At 36.7% G+C, this 19,542-nt stretch overlaps 1 long non-coding RNA gene across 1 annotated transcript; it reads right to left on the bottom strand.

Annotated features, from left to right (window-relative positions):
- Nucleotides 1-5,524: 5,524 nt before the first annotated feature.
- LOC125202422 lies at nt 5,525-6,392 on the bottom strand. The gene is made up of 2 exons (XR_007173098.1): nt 5,812-6,392; nt 5,525-5,734 (listed from the first exon to the last, which is right to left on the bottom strand). It is a non-coding gene; the product is annotated as an uncharacterized LOC125202422 (long non-coding RNA).
- Nucleotides 6,393-19,542: the final 13,150 nt, after the last annotated feature.

The following is a 19,542-nucleotide window of genomic DNA, read 5'->3' as shown; positions in this document are numbered from 1 at the left end:
CACATAAAACATCAACTTGACTATTAGAAGAACGCAATGAAAAGGATAGTAGGTAACTAGGCATTTTACATCAGATTGTCCTTATAACGACGTTGTTAACTGATTTTAATCTGAAACCAGAGGAGAATTACTATTCTGAACAAGAAAATGAAATACGAGTTTGAATGCCAAGTAGAAAGATGTGGATACCATCTATCTGAATATGCTTCCAATAGCATTTCTAGCACTTCCACATCAAGGTGCTTGCTTATGGGACTATGGGTAGTATGCGTTCCATGACTTCGTCTGCTTGGGGGTTTAGGGCCACCAAACAATGCCTCCTCACTCTTCACTTTTTGGCGATCAGCATAAGTGCAGTACTCCAACTCCTGGAATGGCATGTTAATGATTTTGATGAGATTGAAGTATTTGTAGGAAACACATGCCTGTCGTCAATGTCAGCCTCATCTTGCTCGTCCACCATAGAAACGGAAGAAGACTCAAGCTGTTCATCTAGTTTGTCCGTTAAATACATCTCTGCCATATCGTCATTGTCATCCACCAAATGCTCTAGCTCATCCCTCACCTGATAAACCATGCTATTTTTTGACAAAACTTTATTCTCGATCTCTCGTACTTTACTTTTGATTTCTTTCTCATATTCTATATCCAATTTAACATTTAAAGTTTTAAACATCAATTTCTTAAATTTTGTTCCATCTTTTTTTGGTCTTACTGTCTTTATGAGTGGTGTGAATCATTATTAGTGGCGGTAACCTCTGGTTGTCTTTTATCGTGCATATCAATTATTGTATAAACTCTATGGAGTATTGATCTTGATAAGTCATGGAGTCAGTATTTCTCATTATATTTATGGTTGGAGCATTTTTCGTAAAATACCTATATATTTATATATATTATAAAGTGTAGTGAGGTACATATTACAAATATAAATGTTATCCATTCCTACTTAGTGCATATATATCCCAATGGACATATCAATTATTTTATATGCCTTTTCTCTTGCACGTGAAACATATACTCAAATCTTTTGTAGCATTGTATTTGGATTGCTGCGTTACATGATTACAATAAAGAAAAAGAAAATGTTAGTACTCCTATATACTAATTATATCATTATTCATGGACTCTAGCTAGACAGAGGATTATGGTCTTACTAGAGTTGATTAGGTTGATATTTTAAATAATAGACTAGCCAATAATTGGTATGTGCAATATATAAAATGAATGTTCATGAAATGTTACTATATAACTTTCTCATAGTTGTAATTGTAAGGATATTTAATTAAATACAAAAGGACTTCTAAAGTAAATAACGAAGGAAATAACTTATATAAAATGTGGTGTTTAACTACTACAAGCTAGGAAATGATTTTGATATGTATTTGAAAAACAATTTGATCTTATTAAAATTAAAAAAACTGCATTTCTTGAAACAATAAATAATCTACATATTATCAAATATTTTTGCAAAAAAACTACTCCATTAAGTAAGAGCATCTCCAATAGGCGGAATTCCCCCACGCCCTTTCACTAGGACTTCCCAAAAACATCTTCTGCCACGTCACTAGGACTTCCACTGCACAATCCGCCCTTCCCGCAATAAAAAAAAATTCACAAATTTACAAATTCACAAATAAGCAATTTACGTTTACGGAAATAAAATTTCGACACAAATACGAACGGGAAAAATTAACAACTTCATTAAAAAAAACATACATGATTCGATTAAAAAAAAAAAAATTAAAAGCGGACGTTCGCGGCGGACATCTGCACGTCCACAATGGCGGACGTCCGCCCGCCCGTCAGCCGGAAATCCGCGGACGTCAGGTGTCCGCCCGGGACATCCGTGTCCGCCTCCCTCATTCCCAATGGCGGACGTCCGCCGCGCCCTTCGCAGAAGTCCGACGGGACATCCGCCGTTGGAGATCCTCTAAGTGGTTTTTGTTTCATACTATAGATAGACCGTTTCAACCAAATTCAGAATACATCGTTCAATAATTTGCTTGTCAATTCCCCTAGTAATATAGTAGTATGAGCTAAATGAGCCTACTTTAAACTAAAAAGTTATGTTTTGTTTAATTATTGGCTGTCATTTTATTTCCGGAAACTAAAATGAATAGTATAAAAATGTACTTTAAAGAAAGGTAATAAGGAAAAAGTATGTTAATGATAATATAAATGTCAATGTAATTGATAGCATTACATTATTGTAGAAACACCAAATCATAGTGGAAGAGCTCAAGATTGAAAAATAATACTCCTACTTGTAGTAAGAAATTTTCTTCAATACTCTAGGCGTAATTTTATATGTCCCACGAGTATTTTTCTTATTTAACATAAGATTTTATGTAATACTATTATTTTATTAATTAATTATAGAGAGAATAAAGTAGAAAAATTCAGTACCATCGTTTATATAATGTGACACCACAAAAAAAAATGTTAATAGGACGGAGATAGTAAAACAAATACATATATTTGAATTAGCTATACCACCAAGACATTGTAGCAATAAAACTTTAATTACACTCTTTTTGATGAAAAAAAAACGTATTGTTAATTCTATTGATAGAAGCAACTTAATCTCTCAACCCAATGCCTGCAGAAGTGCGAAAGAGGTGACATTGACGAGGATAAAGATCTTCGACACACTAAAAGTTGTGGGTGAGTTTGGCAAAGGATTCGTGAAGAGCGTACATCTTCTCAAGACCCCAAAAGTAAGCATTTGAGTTTTTGTTTTTTGCTCTAGTCGATCGTTTAGTCCTATGAGAGGCACTGATGAGTAGTCAGAAATCGAGAAGCGCCATTGAAACACCTTCGAAGGAAGAGCCGAAGAGGACTCACTCGGTTTATAGCTAATAGTATAGACATAGGTTAGAGATGGGATTAATTATGTGTTTGAAGAACTCAACTCAGCCTGATGGCAATTTTGGTTTCAATGTTTGACTATGTAAAGATTGTTCAATGTTATGAAGTGATTTTGATTAAAATCTAATTCCATATTCTTCGAAGGCAGTTGATTTAATTCTTAATATAGTTACTTCATACATCCAATGCAATGTTTTTAATTTTTACAATAAAAATAAGTTATGTATATAGAGATGATATAATGCATAGATTCAGCGCAACATACGAACTTTTGATATTTTTTAATTTATGTTATTTGCTTGTAAATACAAATTTTTGATATTTTAATTTTTCCTTAAGCTTTGTTTAATCCAAATACTCACTACATCAACTTTGAGATTTTCTTAATTTTTCCCTAACAAACATTTTCCACAAAATTAAAGCTTATGTAGACTATATATGTCTATCACATATTACGCAAAACATGGCAAGACAATACGACAAGTTACTTACCTAAATACCCGAATTATTGTTGGTTTGTACTTTCTAATTTTCCGTAAAAGCTTTTATTTCCTAATCTATATACATGAACTTATATATTTCTTATGATTGATTTACTAATGATTTGCTTAGACGGACAATTTCTAATTGTTTTGTGATTTTCTCTAGCTTAGCCCTTTCCTAACCTATAGTATTGCTTTAATTTCTTGGGCAAATTGTCAAAGAAATAAAAATGACGGTCAAGTTATGGTCTAATTACACACATTTCAAGTTTGATATTTTTTCAATTATCTTTGACATAAAAATGACGGTCAAGTTATGGTCTAATTACACACATTTCAAGTTTGATATTTTTTCAATTATCTCATCCTTCATCTTAGGGCTGGCAATTTTTGACACGACACGATAACACGACACGAACCGGCACGAAATTAATGGGTTTGGGTCAGAGCTTATCGTGTTCGTGTCCTTATCGGGTCGACCCATTAAGGACACGAAAATTTCGTGTCGTGTTCGTGTCGGGTTCGTGTTATCCGTTAACAATGCGTGTTCGTGTTATCCGTTAACACATAATATTTTAATATTATTATTCTTATTAACACATAATATTTTAATATTATTATTCTTATTATTTTCATTTTTCAATACTTATTTTCGTGTCATTAATGGATTCGTGTCGTGTTCGTGTCGTGTTGACCCGAAACGGTTCGTGTTATTAATGGGTTCGTGTCGTGTTCGTGTCTGAGGGTAGCGGGTCGTGTTCGTGTTCGTGTTTGAGGTTTTCTTAACGGGTTGTGTTCGTGTTTGTCGTTATCGTGTCGACACAATAACGACCCGACACGCACGATTTGGCACCCCTACTTCATCTTCATGTGAATCACATACTAATGCGGTAGCCAGTTTAAAATGCGCGGATTTCAAACTCAATCAAATGATGTAGTTTTGTCCAATGTTGTTTTAGTCCAATGTATTTTAATTTTTTTTATTTTTTTGGTATCGATCTTGATTTCTATCGATGATACATCTCTATTTAGCAAAATGAATCTAAATTAATTAGATCTGAGACAACAACATACTGTTTTTCGATATCCAAAATTAGTCCTTGATTTATCTTCGTTCGTTGATATCGATCTTGATATTTCTTGATGTTACGTTGCATCTCTATTTAGCTAAATGAAGCTAATTAATTAGATCTGAGACAACTGCATACTGTTTTTCGATATCCGAAATTAGTCCTTGATTTATTTTCGTTCTCATTTTCTAAAGTTTTGATTTTTTTATATCGATCTTGATATTTTTTGATGTCAATGATGCATATCTATTTAGCTAAATGAAGCTAAACTAATTAGATCAGAGGCAACTACACACACAGTTTTTTGTTATCCGAAATCAAATCCTGTCCTTTTATTTTGGTTCAAGATGATTTAAATTGTTTAATCGATTTTGTCCTTTTATATCTTTAAATCAAAATCATAAAGATATAAATTGTTTCAAGACCTATCAATTTTGATTTAAAATATGATAAATCGTTCCACGATTTTGGAACTTTTTTGATTTTTTAGATGATAAATAAATCATTTCACCTTTTTGGGTCGTTTCACCGGTTTGAGTCGTTTCACCGGTTTGGGATTTTTTGTTTTAAAAATTTATAAATCATATTGTCTTATTCTAATATTTTACCACATTTTGCCTACAATGGAACTAAAATGTCGTCCATATATGACGATTTTGCCCACGACTAACGATTTTAGGCGTATTTGATTTGTTGATTTAGACATGTATTAATTAAATTTAGACGAATTTGAATCACTATTAGGCGAATTTGAATTACTAGATCTACTCGAATTTAATGACTGATCTGCATTTCTGATTAATTCATAATACTGTTTCTGTCCAATTTGAACTACCGTACATTTGGTTGTTGATTTAGTTGTTTTTGATTTGTTGGCAGATTATGTGTAATACCCGCACCATTTGTTTGCTTTCGATATATTAATGTGGAACTAGAAATGTAACGTCCTCTCTTTTCGTGAAGTTTTAGTGGATCTCGAGCCTTTAATGAAACTTAATTTTTTTAGTTGCGAAGTAAAAACTAAAGAAGTAAGTGAGCAAGTTAAAACAGACTAAAGACACACTTCGGAAAAATAAAATGTTTCGAATGGCATTTCATGTTCAACAAAATGAACAACTAATGGAATAGGTTACATGGATCAAAGTCCTTAAAGAAAGAAAACAAGGAAAGGAAAATATAAAATGTGGAGTGCATTTCGGGCCTTTTCTCCAGGCCCAATTTAGGGCCCGTTTCGGGCAGCCCGTCGGCCCAGACATCAAATCCAGGCCCGCTCGAAGTGCAGCTAGGTGGGAGCTAAGATTCCTCTCTCACCTGCAAGATAAAAACAAGTTTTAATGGCCATGGGACAAGAGTAATTAATGGAATACTTATAGAGGGGAAGAAACAACCTTTCTTTTCCTATGAAGACCAAGGACTTACCCAAAAAGGGGGCAAGTCCAGCCTGCAAAGCCCTTCACTAATGCAGCACCTGTTATACCTAGCCACAATCAAACAATGGGATTTATTCACCAAGTACCAAGTACCCAAACTAGCCAACAAACTACATTAAGACAAAGGGGCTGCATGATCAGAAAAAGAGAGATATGTTGTGATATGAAGACAAGAGAGATCAGCCCCATTTAATTCCCCCATAGTACGCCAAAGCCCAGCCTATAAAATCCCCTCCACACCACCTTTAAACACCCTCCTACACATCTCAAATTTTAGCAACTCTAGTGAGAACCAAGAACAAGCAGTAGCAAGTTTGAGAGGAAGAAAACTGAGGTTTTAAGAGCTGATTTCCTCAAGGCAGCCGCAGCTTCAAGAGGTATTCCACCTCTAACCCTTCTCCCAATCAAATTTGCATATCAACCATGTAGAAATCAACCCAAAGCATGTTAAAGCACGTGTCTTAAACCTGGGCTATTAGCTGATAAAAGATGTAGTATAATCATAGAATCATGGCAATAGAAACCTCTAGCAAGTATAGAAAATCATGTTTAAAGCTCAAGAACTTAGAACATTAGGATTTCCACATCATACAATCTGGGTGGCGTGAGCGTGGCCGAGGGAGAAAGAGAGAGAGAGAGATGGAGCAGAGGTGGCGGCTATGGTGCTCCGGCGACGGGTGAAGCGGCGATTTCCGTTGAGAGGGAGAGAAGAGAGGGATTTTGGATTAGGGTTTGGTGTGGGTTTGATTTGGGAAATTTTTTTTGTGTATAGAGGAGAGGCCGATGGGTATGGGGAGTAATTGGGCCTCTTTTCTTTTTATTTGTTTTGGGCCATGTTCAATTAATTAATGTTTTGGGCCACTGATTAAAATAAAGTATGGGCTAAGAACTTAATTAAACCATGGACTCTCCTATGTTATGGATTAAATAATAGTCCGCTAATTATTTCCACGAGGATAAGTCGTTTTTCTTCCGGAATTTAGTATGAGTGCTCGAATAATTAATGATAGGAATTGATATGCTAACGATGAATAGACCTCGAGTTATTTTTAGTGCTTGAATAAATGGCATAGGAGGTAACACCCTCTAGTTAAGCAAATAATTTTTCCAAATAAATTAAATCTACTGATTTAATTAATGTTCAAGAATTCTAGAACTTTTTCTAGAAAAATAAGAAAGAGAATAACAAAAAAAAAAAGAGCACGCACTTAGGATGCATTCACGTTTGAGTTCATTTGGCTTCTTAAGCCTAATTAAGTATTATTTCCATGTTACTAAAGGGGCGTCTTCGCGCGTCATCTAAAAATCAAGCTAAGGAGTTTGTTCGGCTAAGAGATAGCCTTTGAGGTGGGCATTTCTTTCAAAACGTGATTTCAGTATGAAAATGTGAATCTTTGCTCAAGTATGTTGTCATGCCATGTTTTGTTTTATGATTACCTATCTGCTTGGCTATGCCAATTTAAGTTAAATCGAATTCGGGTCCCAGTAGGGCCGCAAACCCTACTCGGACTAGTGTACACATAAGGGGATCGTGAGCTAACAAAGGAGTTGGCCGGTCCAGTGACCGTCGTGGAATGTGGCCACATTCCCGGTTCACATCAGTTTCAGATATGGTATATCTATGTTATATGATTGCGCAATCAAATCTTTACTAAAGGAAAAGTATTTTAGTGACTCGGGTCTTTTAAGTAAAACCCCGTGATCACTCAACTGTGGCATTGACAATTAAAGATAGAACTATTTTTGGCAATGTGCCCACTGAGTATATCAAATACTCAGCCCTGCATGTTATTTTCAAATGTGCAGGTTGAACGTGGACGAGCAGGCGAAGGTGTTGGGACAAGCTTTTTAAATAAGTAGTTAGGTAGCCCAAAGTAGCATGTCTTCATACGTGCTATTTTGTCTTGGACTCTTCCGCTGCAAATCTAGAATTATGTGCTAGAAAGCTATGAACTTAGTCTTGATACTCTGAATACGTTTTGACTATGTACCCATATGCCTTTGATACTATTGATTTAAGTGATTTCATCCTTTTTATTGTTGTCCCTTGATTACTGAGAATTGTTTAGTCGCGAAATAGCTACGCTCACTAGCACTAGGGAGTTGTGGTCGTGACAATATGCTTGAAACATGGAAATTAATTAAGTCGTGTAGATATCAATTATTCATAAAGCACATGCTAAACTCGTCCAAAATTCCCAATATCAGCAAGAGAGAATATTAAATAATGAGATATGTATTATTGAGACTTTAAATTGGGTTTATAGGCTGGCATTTTCCAGCTGCATCAACTACGTTGCAGCTGGTTAAGTTTGATGGAATTGGCAGAAAGTGGAATTGTTTTTTCGAACCATAGTCATCTTCATGTAGCCTATGACAGTGGTGATATATGGCGGTTGCAAATTCCCACTGAAGAGAACTCCGATCACCTTCGAGTTTGTGAAGGTGATATAGATGGGGTCTCTTGTGGATTATTCAGGCTCCGAGTCTCGTTGTGTTGGTGTTTATTCAGGTTACTTTTTAGATTAAATATGCTTTAACTACCAATTTATTTTGTTTTTTATTAATAGTTTCATTTATTATATAGGTGATGTAGCTTTTCGGGTTTGGGATGGAGTGATGGGTGTTGTCTTGTATATGGGAGAGAGTATGAGTTTGCCTGACGGAGATGTGCCAGTCAGTATTCGTTTGGTGTCTGGATCTCTAGTGTTTGTTAGCTCTTACACTAGGGCTTGTTTTTTTAGTATGGATGATCCGAGTAAAGTCTCTGTCTTGGCCGAGGGTAATGTGAAACTTGGAGGAGTTGGTAGTCACCCTTATGTGGTGTTGTATGTTGGGGCTGGAGTAGCTACTAGAATCTATTCGTCATCTCGTAATGGGGAGTTGGATGTCTTGGTTTTGGACGACCTTTTGCAATTGTGTTTGCTTGCCTGTCTCACTGGGTCTGTTTGTGTGTCTCTCGGTCGAAGTGGGCATATTATGGTTTTGGATACTTTCACCGGTTTTCATCTCTCCTCTCGAGAAGATGATTTGGTACTGTTGGAAAGTAAATAAAATAAAATCAAGAAAAGATCCCTAAGATTAGGGAATTACCGTGGAGAAGGGGAAATTAGTTAGGGTAAATCTTTACCATATTTAGCTATTTCTTCTAATACTTAATACCATGTGTATGCTTCTGTAAATTATACAATTGAAGGAATGAAATTCTCCTTTCCACAATACACTCTTTTAACATGACATCAGAGAAAGGCTTAGAATAAAGATTCATCACAGCTCGAGAATACCAAATCTCGGCCACCATGGCAGATCATGGAGACGATGAAGAGAAACCCAACAACAACAACAACAATGACGATTCAAGATGGAGAATGAGTAAGAACGTCACTCTGGCGGTCAAACTCAATGGAAACAACTACCCTCTCTGGCAGAAACTAATGAGGATAGCCATTGTGGGCAGACGAGCCCTTCGGCACCTCACAGGTTTACCTACGCCTCCGGAACCAGGGGCGAAAGGCTACACCGAATGGGAAGAGACTGACATGATCGTGTTTTCTTGGATAATCGACAATATCGAAACTGATATCGTCGTCGACTTTGCACACCACCAAACTACGCAGGCCCTGTGGGAGAGCTTGTCAGTCACGTTTGCGAGCACCGCCGATCCGTACCTGTTATACGACTTGGAGGAAAGAGCAAGTAAGATAGTGCAAGGAGAACAAGGCCTCGAAACTTACTGGCGTCGTCTCCATGGAATCTGGATCGAGATAGATCGATGCGAGAATCGCCCGATTGATTGTTGTGACAAAGGAGTCGGGCAATTCCGAACATACATAGGAACAAGACGTTTGTTCAAGTTCCTCATCGGACTGAACGAACGATACGACGGAATCCGACGCGATATCCTCAAAGAACATCCCCTGCCCTCAGCCGAAACCGCATACGGGCGGGTGAAACGAGAAGCTACCCGGCTCAAAATCATGCCGCCGGCAGCAAACTCAGATCCCCCGACCGGAACAACTAGCGACGACTCATCATCGGGCGGCGTGGGGCTAGGATTCACTGCCCGAAACCAACCCCAGCAGCAGCAACGCGTCAACCAACCACCACCGCCACGCGCTGCCGGACCCAATCGCAGAGGAGGAGGATTCAAACCAGACAAATCCAAGCTGTGGTGCTCTCATTGCGGTAAACAGAAACATACCAGAGAATCGTGTTTTCTCTTGGTTGGATTTCCCGAATGGTGGGACGAAAATCAAAGGGCAAAAGCCCGATTGGCCATCGGGGTGGACGATGGCAGCGGTGGTGGATTGTTCCCGACGGGAGGAGGCAACCGTGAGGTCACCAATCCTCGCACAAGAACCGGAGATGGAGACTCCCGGAACGGAGGGGGCGACAGACGTGGAGAATCGGCGGAGGTAATCGGCGAGGCGGCGTTCGCCGAGAGAAAGGGGGGTGCTACATATGGAGGTACTGGATTAGGGTTTGATAATCCCAATCCCCCAATTTATTTGCAGAAAGGTCCCCCAATTTATTGTGCTTCAAATATTATACCCCATCATATGCCTATATCCTCATCTGCCCCTTGTAGAGATAAATGTGTTCAATTTAACCCTAAACATGTGAAAAATCGTAATTCTGCCCCAAAACTGCCAAAACCGTCGTTTGTGACTCTGAACCCGTTTGCACCCTTAGAAAAAATTTCTAATGCATGGCCCAAAACAAAACTGATTCCAAGGAGAATGGGTGGATATTTGATTGTGGGGCTACAGATACAATGACCTATGATAAAAATGATTTTTCCATGTTTAATGAGGCTACCAAAAGTTTAATTCAAACTGCTGATGGGGAATGTACGGCTGTTAGTGGGAGTGGAACTATTGAGATATCGCCGAGCTTGAAACTTTCCAATTGTCTTTATGTGCCAAAATTGTCTCATAAACTTATGTCCATTAGTCATGTGACTAAAGAGCTGAATTGTACATTATTGATGCATCCCAATTTCTGTGTATTACAGGATATCAGGACGAGGAGGATAATTGGGCGTGGCACTGAGCGTCAAGGCCTCTACTATGTGGATTAGATTACTCAACAAGGTGGCATCGCGATGCTTGCTCACGGATCTGCTAATCGAGAAGTCTGGTTGTGGCACCGCAGATTGGGACATCCATCCTCGGGTTACCTTAAAAATTTGTTTCCCAATTTTTCTAAGTTTAAAGATATTTCTTGTGAATCTTGTGTTTTGGCAAAGAGCCACAGACAATCTTTCAAATCTAGTGAGACACGGGTTAAGGATATTTTCTCGTTAGTGCATGCTGATGTGTGGGGCCCGACGCTTATTATTGGTGGTCATGTTTTTAAATATTTTCTCATATTTGTGGATGATTGCACTAGACTAACTTGGATATATTTTTTGAAAAATAAATCTGAGGTTTTTGAAAAATTTGCTCTTTTCTTCACCTTGATTCAAACGCAGTTCCAAACCACTATTAAGATACTTCGATCAGATAATGGTAAGGAATTTGTTAATAAAGAAATGACAGAGTTTTTTAGAAGTAAAGACTTAGTTCTGTTGGGACTACCGCAGCGGAAGACACGGAAACCAAACAGGTCCTAGAACGGATCTATTTAGTTGATTATGCATTCGACTCCAATTTCATGCAATAAACATAGATCTATAGATATAACATCAAATAAACACATAATCATGCATATTCGATGTAGATTCGATTGTTACCTCATAATCCATCATTGGATTGACGTTGCTAGCTGCACCACCCGGAGATCCTTGGTTTATCGACCACGAATCTTCCGTACTATTCCCTCGTCCTTGATTCTCCATCCGTGTGGGCGGATTTTAGAAAACCAATTAAATAACATTGAATGGATCTAGGGAAACCCAATACAAACACCAAATTGTCTAGATCTAATCCTATGAATTATGATAGATCAAGAACAATAATCAAAACCCTAATTCTCCCACAACTATGGCTCGAAAATCGAGACCAAGAGGAAGAGGAAGGAGGCGCCGATTTCTAGGCACTAGGGTTAGGGTTTTGTGTTGTCTTGGATTGTGTGCTAGGGTTTCCCTTTCATTCATTATTTATAGTGGACCTTATTGGGCTAGTAAGGGGATCCTTGGAATGACTTAAGTGTTGGGCTCACCCATTAGATAAATTACTAATTAAATCAAATGACCCATGATTTAATATATTATCAATGGAATATTATTTTGTTCCACTAAAGAATAATATTGCACTCCCACTTAAATCACCAAATTACAAATAACTTGGGTCCATTTTATTTTATAATATTTCCCGCGTTTAAGATTATCTTGATCCATCAATTTAATTCTTTTGTCTGCTATGTGACTAGAATTAAATTAATTCTCCAAAGAGTTTTTCTAGTTTGAAACTTTATTTATTATTTGTGGAATAAATTCCAACTGCGCAGTTTTCTGAATAATAAATTCCTCTTTCAAACACCTCTTGGGGATCACCCCTTAGGGATTTAATCATACCACACTGGGCACGCGAATTCTATGAAATAATATTCCAATACCTTCATGTTATTCAATTACTACCACCCAAGATATCATGAACTTGAGTTACGTACAAACTCTCACATATTGATAAGTCAAAGTGGCGTTTGATTGAATAAACAATATTGATATTAATATCATAGTACTAAACTTTCTTGAAATATATTCTTTCAGTAGATAGCAATAAAGAATACATTTCGGATTAGATCCTTTCAGTGCTTTACCACACCGGTGTCACTAATCTCATCTTAGGTAAGAGAGAGTTATCACAAACACCGCAACCGTTCCAATAGGTAGCCAAAGCCTATCTAGGTTGTGAATACGTTTTTCTTCTTACTAGATCTGGCCAAGTCCCCTACTGGAAAACTCATGAGGAGATTCATCGAATTTCCCTACTTGACCTTCTTAGTAAAAAGCCCTAGACTTGTTTGTCATATTTCAATAATAAACCATTTATATTATATTATTTATTCTCATAAATAGGTAAACAAGTGGACGTGGCGTTTCTCGTATACATGCACAAGCTGACTGTACAAAGGCATGTACGCTCGAAGCATCTTTTAGTATACAAACCCCAACAAGTTCATCAAACGACTTGTCCATATACCCCCGAACAAAATGGAGTAGCAGAACGGAAAAATAGGATAATCCTAGAAGTTACTCGAGCCCTGTTTTTTGACTCAAATGTTCCAAAATTCTTGTGGCCTGAAGCTGTAGCTACTGCTGTGTACTTAGTTAATCGTCTTCCTACCAAAATTTTGGGTATGCGAACACCTCTTCAAGTACTTTCAGCCCTAGCAAAAATTCCAGAACCTCTTACACTTCCGCTCAGAATTTTTGGGTGCTCTGTATATGTTCATATTCCTAAGCATGAAAGAAGTAAATTTTCTGCTTGTGCACTTAAGTGCGTTTTTTTGGGGTATGGGACTAATCAAAAGGGGTATCGATGTTATGATCCAATTTCTAGAAAAATAATTACAACTATGAACTGTAATTTTCTAGAATGTGAGTATTTTTTCCACACCCAAACTCGGGGTCAGGGGGAGAGTTTTATCAGTCAGGGGGAGAAACCGAGGGATAGTTATAGACCCCTTCCTTGGGCTGTGTTACCACAATCAGGTGACTCGTCTGTGGAACCAACAGAGCAACCTAGTGCCACCGCCGAGCAGATCATGTCCACTGTGGAGCCTCCTCAACCGCCTACACCACAGTTAAGTCCTCCTCCAGTGATATCTGAGGTAATTCCTGAAACTAGCTCAGATAGTATAATTCTTACCTCTAACAACTCTGGTGAAGAGGAGAATGCAGCAATTGACGGTGACACAGGACGATACATACTCCCCTCAAGAATCAATCGTGGTGTACCGCCTAAGCGTTACAGCCCAGAAAAGGCTAACACGAGAAGTCGGTATTCAATGGCAAATTTGGCTAAGGCGAACTTGAGTGAGATGGCAAGGGCATTTGCAGCAGCCCTTTATGAAGAGGAGGAGCTCCCTCGAACTGCAGAGGAAGCCATGAAAATTGCCCATTGGAGAGAAGCAATGTTGGTAGAGATGAAGGCTCTAATGAAGAACAACACATGGGAAGTTTGCCTGAAACCTACGGGAATCCACACTGTGGGGTGTCGGTGGGTCTTCACCATCAAAAGGAGGCCAGATGGATCCATTGAACGATATAAAGCAAGGTTAGTGGCAAAAGGGTACACTCAAACCTATGGAGTTGACTATGCTGAAACTTTCTCACCTGTGGCAAAGATGAGTACTATTCGAGTTCTGTTCTCGATAGCGGCGAACAGAGAGTGGCCACTTCATCAGTTTGATGTGACAAATGCATTCCTACATGGGGAGCTATCGAAACCGATATACATGGAGGCACCACCTGGGTTTACAGAGGAATTTGAAGGAGGAAAGATTTGCAAACTGAAGAAGACCTTGTATGGACTCAAACAGTCACCCAGAGCATGGTTTGGGAGGTTCACAGAGGTGATGAAGAAGTATGGATACAAGCAAAGTAACTCTGATCACACGCTATTTCTGAAGAAAAGAGAAGGAAAGATTACGTGTCTAATTATTTATGTGGATGATATGATCCTTACTGGAGATGATGCAGAGGAAATCAGTCAGTTAAGGAAAAATTTGTTTTCCGAATTTCAAATGAAAGATTTGGGTCTACTGAAGTACTTTTTGGGAATAGAAGTATTGAGGTCGAGAAAGGGAATCTTCATCAATCAGAGAAAGTATGTACTTGACTTATTGGCGGAAACAGGAATGTTAGATTGTAAGCCAGCTGACACTCCTATGATGCAAAATCATAGTCTACAGATAGATGAAGGAGCTGAGCCAACTCCTCGAACGAGGTATCAACGTTTAGTTGGGAAGTTGATCTACCTATCTCATACCCGGCCTGACATCGCCTATGCTGTGGGCGTGGTCGGTCAGTTCATGCATGCACCTCAAGTAGCTCACTGGGAAGCAGCTCTGAGGATAGTTTGATATTTGAAGGGGACACCTGGACATGGAATTATGTTTGAAAAACACGGGCACCTAGAGATTCATGGTTTCACTGATGCTGATTGGGCTGGAAATCCAAATGATAGAAAGTCGACTGCGGGATACTTTACCTTTGTAGGAGGGAATCTTGTCACTTGGCGGAGTAAAAAACAGAAAGTGGTGGCCTTGTCAAGTGCCGAGGCAGAATTTCGAGGAATAAGGAGTGGGCTAACCGAGATCCTATGGTTGAAGAAGCTAATGACGGAGTTAAGCATGAATTCACAGAAGTCGTGTAAATTGTTCTGCGATAACAAGGCAGCAATCAGTATATCTGAGAACCCAGTTCAGCATGATCGGACGAAGCATGTAGAGGTAGATAGACACTTCATCAAAGATAACATAGAAGCCAAGATAGTAGAACTTCCCTTTGTAAAGTCTGAAGATCAGTTGGCTGATATCCTCACGAAGGCTGTGGACTCAAGAAGCTTCCGCGAAGTATTGGGCAAGTTAAGAATGGGTGATCCCATTACTTAACTCGAGGGGGAGTGTTGGAAAGTAAATAAAATAAAATCAAGAAAAGATCCCTAAGATTAGGGAATTACCGTGGAGAAGGGGAAATTAGTTAGGGTAAATCTTTACCATATTTAGCTATTTCTTCTACTACTTAATACCATGTGTATGCTTCTGTAAATTATACAATTGAAGGAATGAAATTCTCCTTTCCACAATACACTCTTTTAACAGGTACGACACTGCACATGTATGGTTGGAGGAAACCGATCCATCTTAGTTGCCCATCGGTATCATTTGGCGCATATGCATTCTTGATACTTAGATAGATTACTTGGAGATTTGATTTGTATGCTTTTGCATTCTTTACTTAAGAGATTACTTAGAGATTTGATTAGTATGAATTTCCCACTATGTTGCATATACTCGAAGATTATGTTTGTCATTTAGCTTCTTGAATGACCTATCCTAAAGTTAGTTAAATATATTCATTTTTCAATGAATATTTGATTGAGATGAGACCGGTATATGTTCGATTAGCATGATTGGCTACTTGATTAAAGCCTGTGAAAAAGATGTTAATTACGCATTATTATTGATTTTTATATTTTTCTTTCAGGATGCTAATCGAGTCAATTTTAATTGGGCACACTTTAAATTATTTTTAATTCGATGCAAGTCGGGCTCAATACTTTTGATCCTCGGGTTTAAACCATTTATAAAAAAGATAATGTATGCAAAAATCCCTGATAATATATATCTTTCCACAAATGTAATTTGGTGGTTTCTCAATCAACTCTTATTTAATGAAAAATTAAAATGATAGTACTATTTTAAATTTTGCAACCAAACTAGTGAAGTGAATTAATAAACCATCCAAAGTATAAAGAACTTTCATCCGCATCGCATTCGCTATTGCGCGGCCACTAGCTATACGATTGCGTTGCTTGGAGGGTGCGGTGAGGTGTGTCGTGCCGATGGTCATGTTATTATTTGGTCGGCGTGGAAAAAGAGATGCGACGGAAGGAACACCGGGGTTGCAATGACCACATCAACCATTGCTGACTTCAAATTATTTATTCAAAATTTGTAGCTAAATTGTTGGTGTTGTGACTGAAGTTTGAAATACTAATGTGTCGTATAAATACAAAACTTTTGATTCAAAATTTGAGGTCAGATTATGGAAGATATCAATACGTCAGATTTTGATTTATGATTGAACCGCGAACCACAAATTATATAAAGTCAAAATTTTCATTCACTCAATGTTATAAAAAACATTAGTACAAGTTAAATTTAAGCATAGCATCATTTATTAGATGTTCATAAAAGAACATTGATACAAGCTATATATAAATATTTAAATGTTTTGATTTAAAGTAGAATTAACCTTGCTGGATCCAAAACATAGTTTAGGGTGACTCATCATATAGAACTTAGTGACTCATAATATAGGCTTAAAACTCCTAGGATGTGAGTTAATTTTGGTTTAGTCAAGAAATTCAGTAGGTATTTAGTCCAAATTGATCAAAACATGAATTTGGATGGTACAGTAACTACACATCACACATAAAATCAACCACCCATGTGACTATACTTTATTTTATAAGGTGGAAAATAACACGTTATTTGTTTATATATGGAAAGAGAGAGAGTTGATCAATCTCAATCCTAAACAAAATATATAGTGAAATATATGATCATAATTTATTGATTTAAATTATCTCTCTCATACTCCAAAGAGAGGGGTGTAATCCCTTTTCTCATAATCACAAATATAGAATTATTACTCACAAGTTTTATGTATGCATTGCTCTTACTAACATTACTATTTCTAGAAGATTTCTAAAAAGCCACATTACTAAAATTGTTAATCTTAAAGTAAACTTAACAAAATTGTTGAAACAAATCATGCTTAACAATTTGAAATGCTAGTGAATTTCTAACATAAAACCGTGGAAATTGAAAACATTAATTCATTAAATTCGAAAAAAATAGACTAGACAAAGGCATTACAAGAGTCAAGAGGATGGAAGATTCCAAACATGATCTATAGAGATGTGACCCAACATTTCATAGATTACAACGTGTGATATTTTCCCAAATATGTGTGTCAATTTACCACATGAAATTTAGATAGTGGTAGGATAATTGGTGATATTTTGGTTAGACTATATATTTGAAAGTAATTTCACAATTGAGAAACATAAATTGTGTTGTTTTGACAATCAAACGTGATATAAGACGATCCATGTTGGTGTAGAGGTATCAATTTACACTAGTAGCCCACCTTTTTTGGATTTATTGTATCACACACTTGGCATCTTACTTTTAATTTATTGTTGGCGTAGGTCCCTAATATTAATAATTATCTTTTCTTTTTAAAGGAAATATACTCTCTTTGTCCCATTAGAAATAAAACGTTTTCCTTTTTAGGTTGTACAACTAAAAATGAAATATTTCCTAAATTGAAAACAACACTCTCTTTAGTTTTTCTCATCTCTTACTTTACTCTATCTTCAATAACTCACAAAACAACACTACATAAAATCACGTTCCGGAAACCAAATGTTTCATATTTATTAGAACAGAGGAAATATTTCATATATACTCTCTTCTCTACGTACCATAAAAATAAATTTGATCGGATGCGATTCCGATTTTAATGAAAGTGGTTGGTATATTTCTTTTTTGTTGTTTATATTTCAGTTGGCTAGTGTCTTCGTTTTTGGTGATTGGTCTTGATGCTCGTGTTGTTTAGTTACAGATATTGTGTTGCGTTTAGAGAGTTGTTATCGGTAGGTCTCCATATTACTATTATATTTATTTGTTTGGGTCAAAATTAAAAAACACTACTATTCCCGTAAGTGGAAAAATTTTGAGCCATAACATAGCAAAAGAAAAAAGTAAAAGTAATATATTTCGAAGTAATACAAATAAATATAAGACTATACTTTTTTATAATAGTATAAGATAATGAATGACGAGAATGGAGTATTTTTGGGGGTGAATAAAACGTACATTATACACAAATATAAAGTGTCCATGTCACCTTAGTGGATTGCTTATAATAAGTACTCCCTCCGTCCCACTTAAAATGCAACATTTGGAAATCGGCACGGGATTTTATGTAGTGTTGTTGTGAGTAAATGAAAAGAGAGTAAAATAAGAGAGATGAAAAAGTAGAGATAGAATTGTTTCCATTTTAGGAAACGTTTCATTTTTAATGGGACAACCAAAAAAGGAAAACGTTGCATTTTTAATGGGACAGAGGGAGTATTTACTACTACATTATATTTATGTATATTATAAAGTCTAGTGAGGTACATTGTACAAATATAAAGTGTTGTCCATTCCTACTAAGTGCATATATATCCCAATGGACATATCAATTATTTTATATGCCTTTTCTCTTGCACGTGAAACATACTCAAATCTTTTGTAGCATTGTATTTGGTTTGTTGCGTGACATGATTACAATAAAGAAAAAGAAAATGTTAGTACTCCTATATACTAATTATATCATTATTCATGGACTCTAACTAGACAGAGGATTATGGTCTTATTAGAGTTGATTAGGTTGATATTTTAAATAATAGACTAGCCAATAATTGGTACGTGCAATATATAAAATGAATGTTCATGAATATGTTATACTCCCTCCGTCCCGACTAAGATGACACATTGCTTAGTCGGCACGGGATTTTAAGAGTTATTGATTAAAGTGTTTAATAGGAGAGAGAGAAGGTGGGTGTAAATATTAAAGTAGAGAGATAAAGAAATATGAGTATTTTAATAGGAGTGAGAAAAAGTAGTTGAGTGTATTAATTAGAGAGAGAAAGTTACCAAAAAAGGAAATGTGTCATCTTAGTTGGGACAAACTAAAAAGAAAAACGTGTCATCTTAAGCGGGACGGAGGGAGTACTATATAACTATTTCATAGTTGTAATTGTAAGGATATTTAATTAAATACAAAAGGACTTCTAAAGTAAATAACTATATTAAATGTGGTGTTTAACTACTACAAGCTAGGAAATGATTTTGATATTTATTTGAAAAACAATTTGATCTTATTAAAATTAAAAAAACTGCATTTCTTGAAACAATAAATAATCTACTTATTATCAAATATTTTTACAAAAAAACTACTCC

Source organism: Salvia hispanica, chromosome 1 (assembly GCF_023119035.1).
Source record: "Salvia hispanica cultivar TCC Black 2014 chromosome 1, UniMelb_Shisp_WGS_1.0, whole genome shotgun sequence".
NCBI classification, from domain to species: Eukaryota; Viridiplantae; Streptophyta; class Magnoliopsida; order Lamiales; family Lamiaceae; genus Salvia; species Salvia hispanica.
Note: the sequence above shows the minus strand (reverse complement) of the source record. Positions and strands in the feature narration are given on the sequence as shown.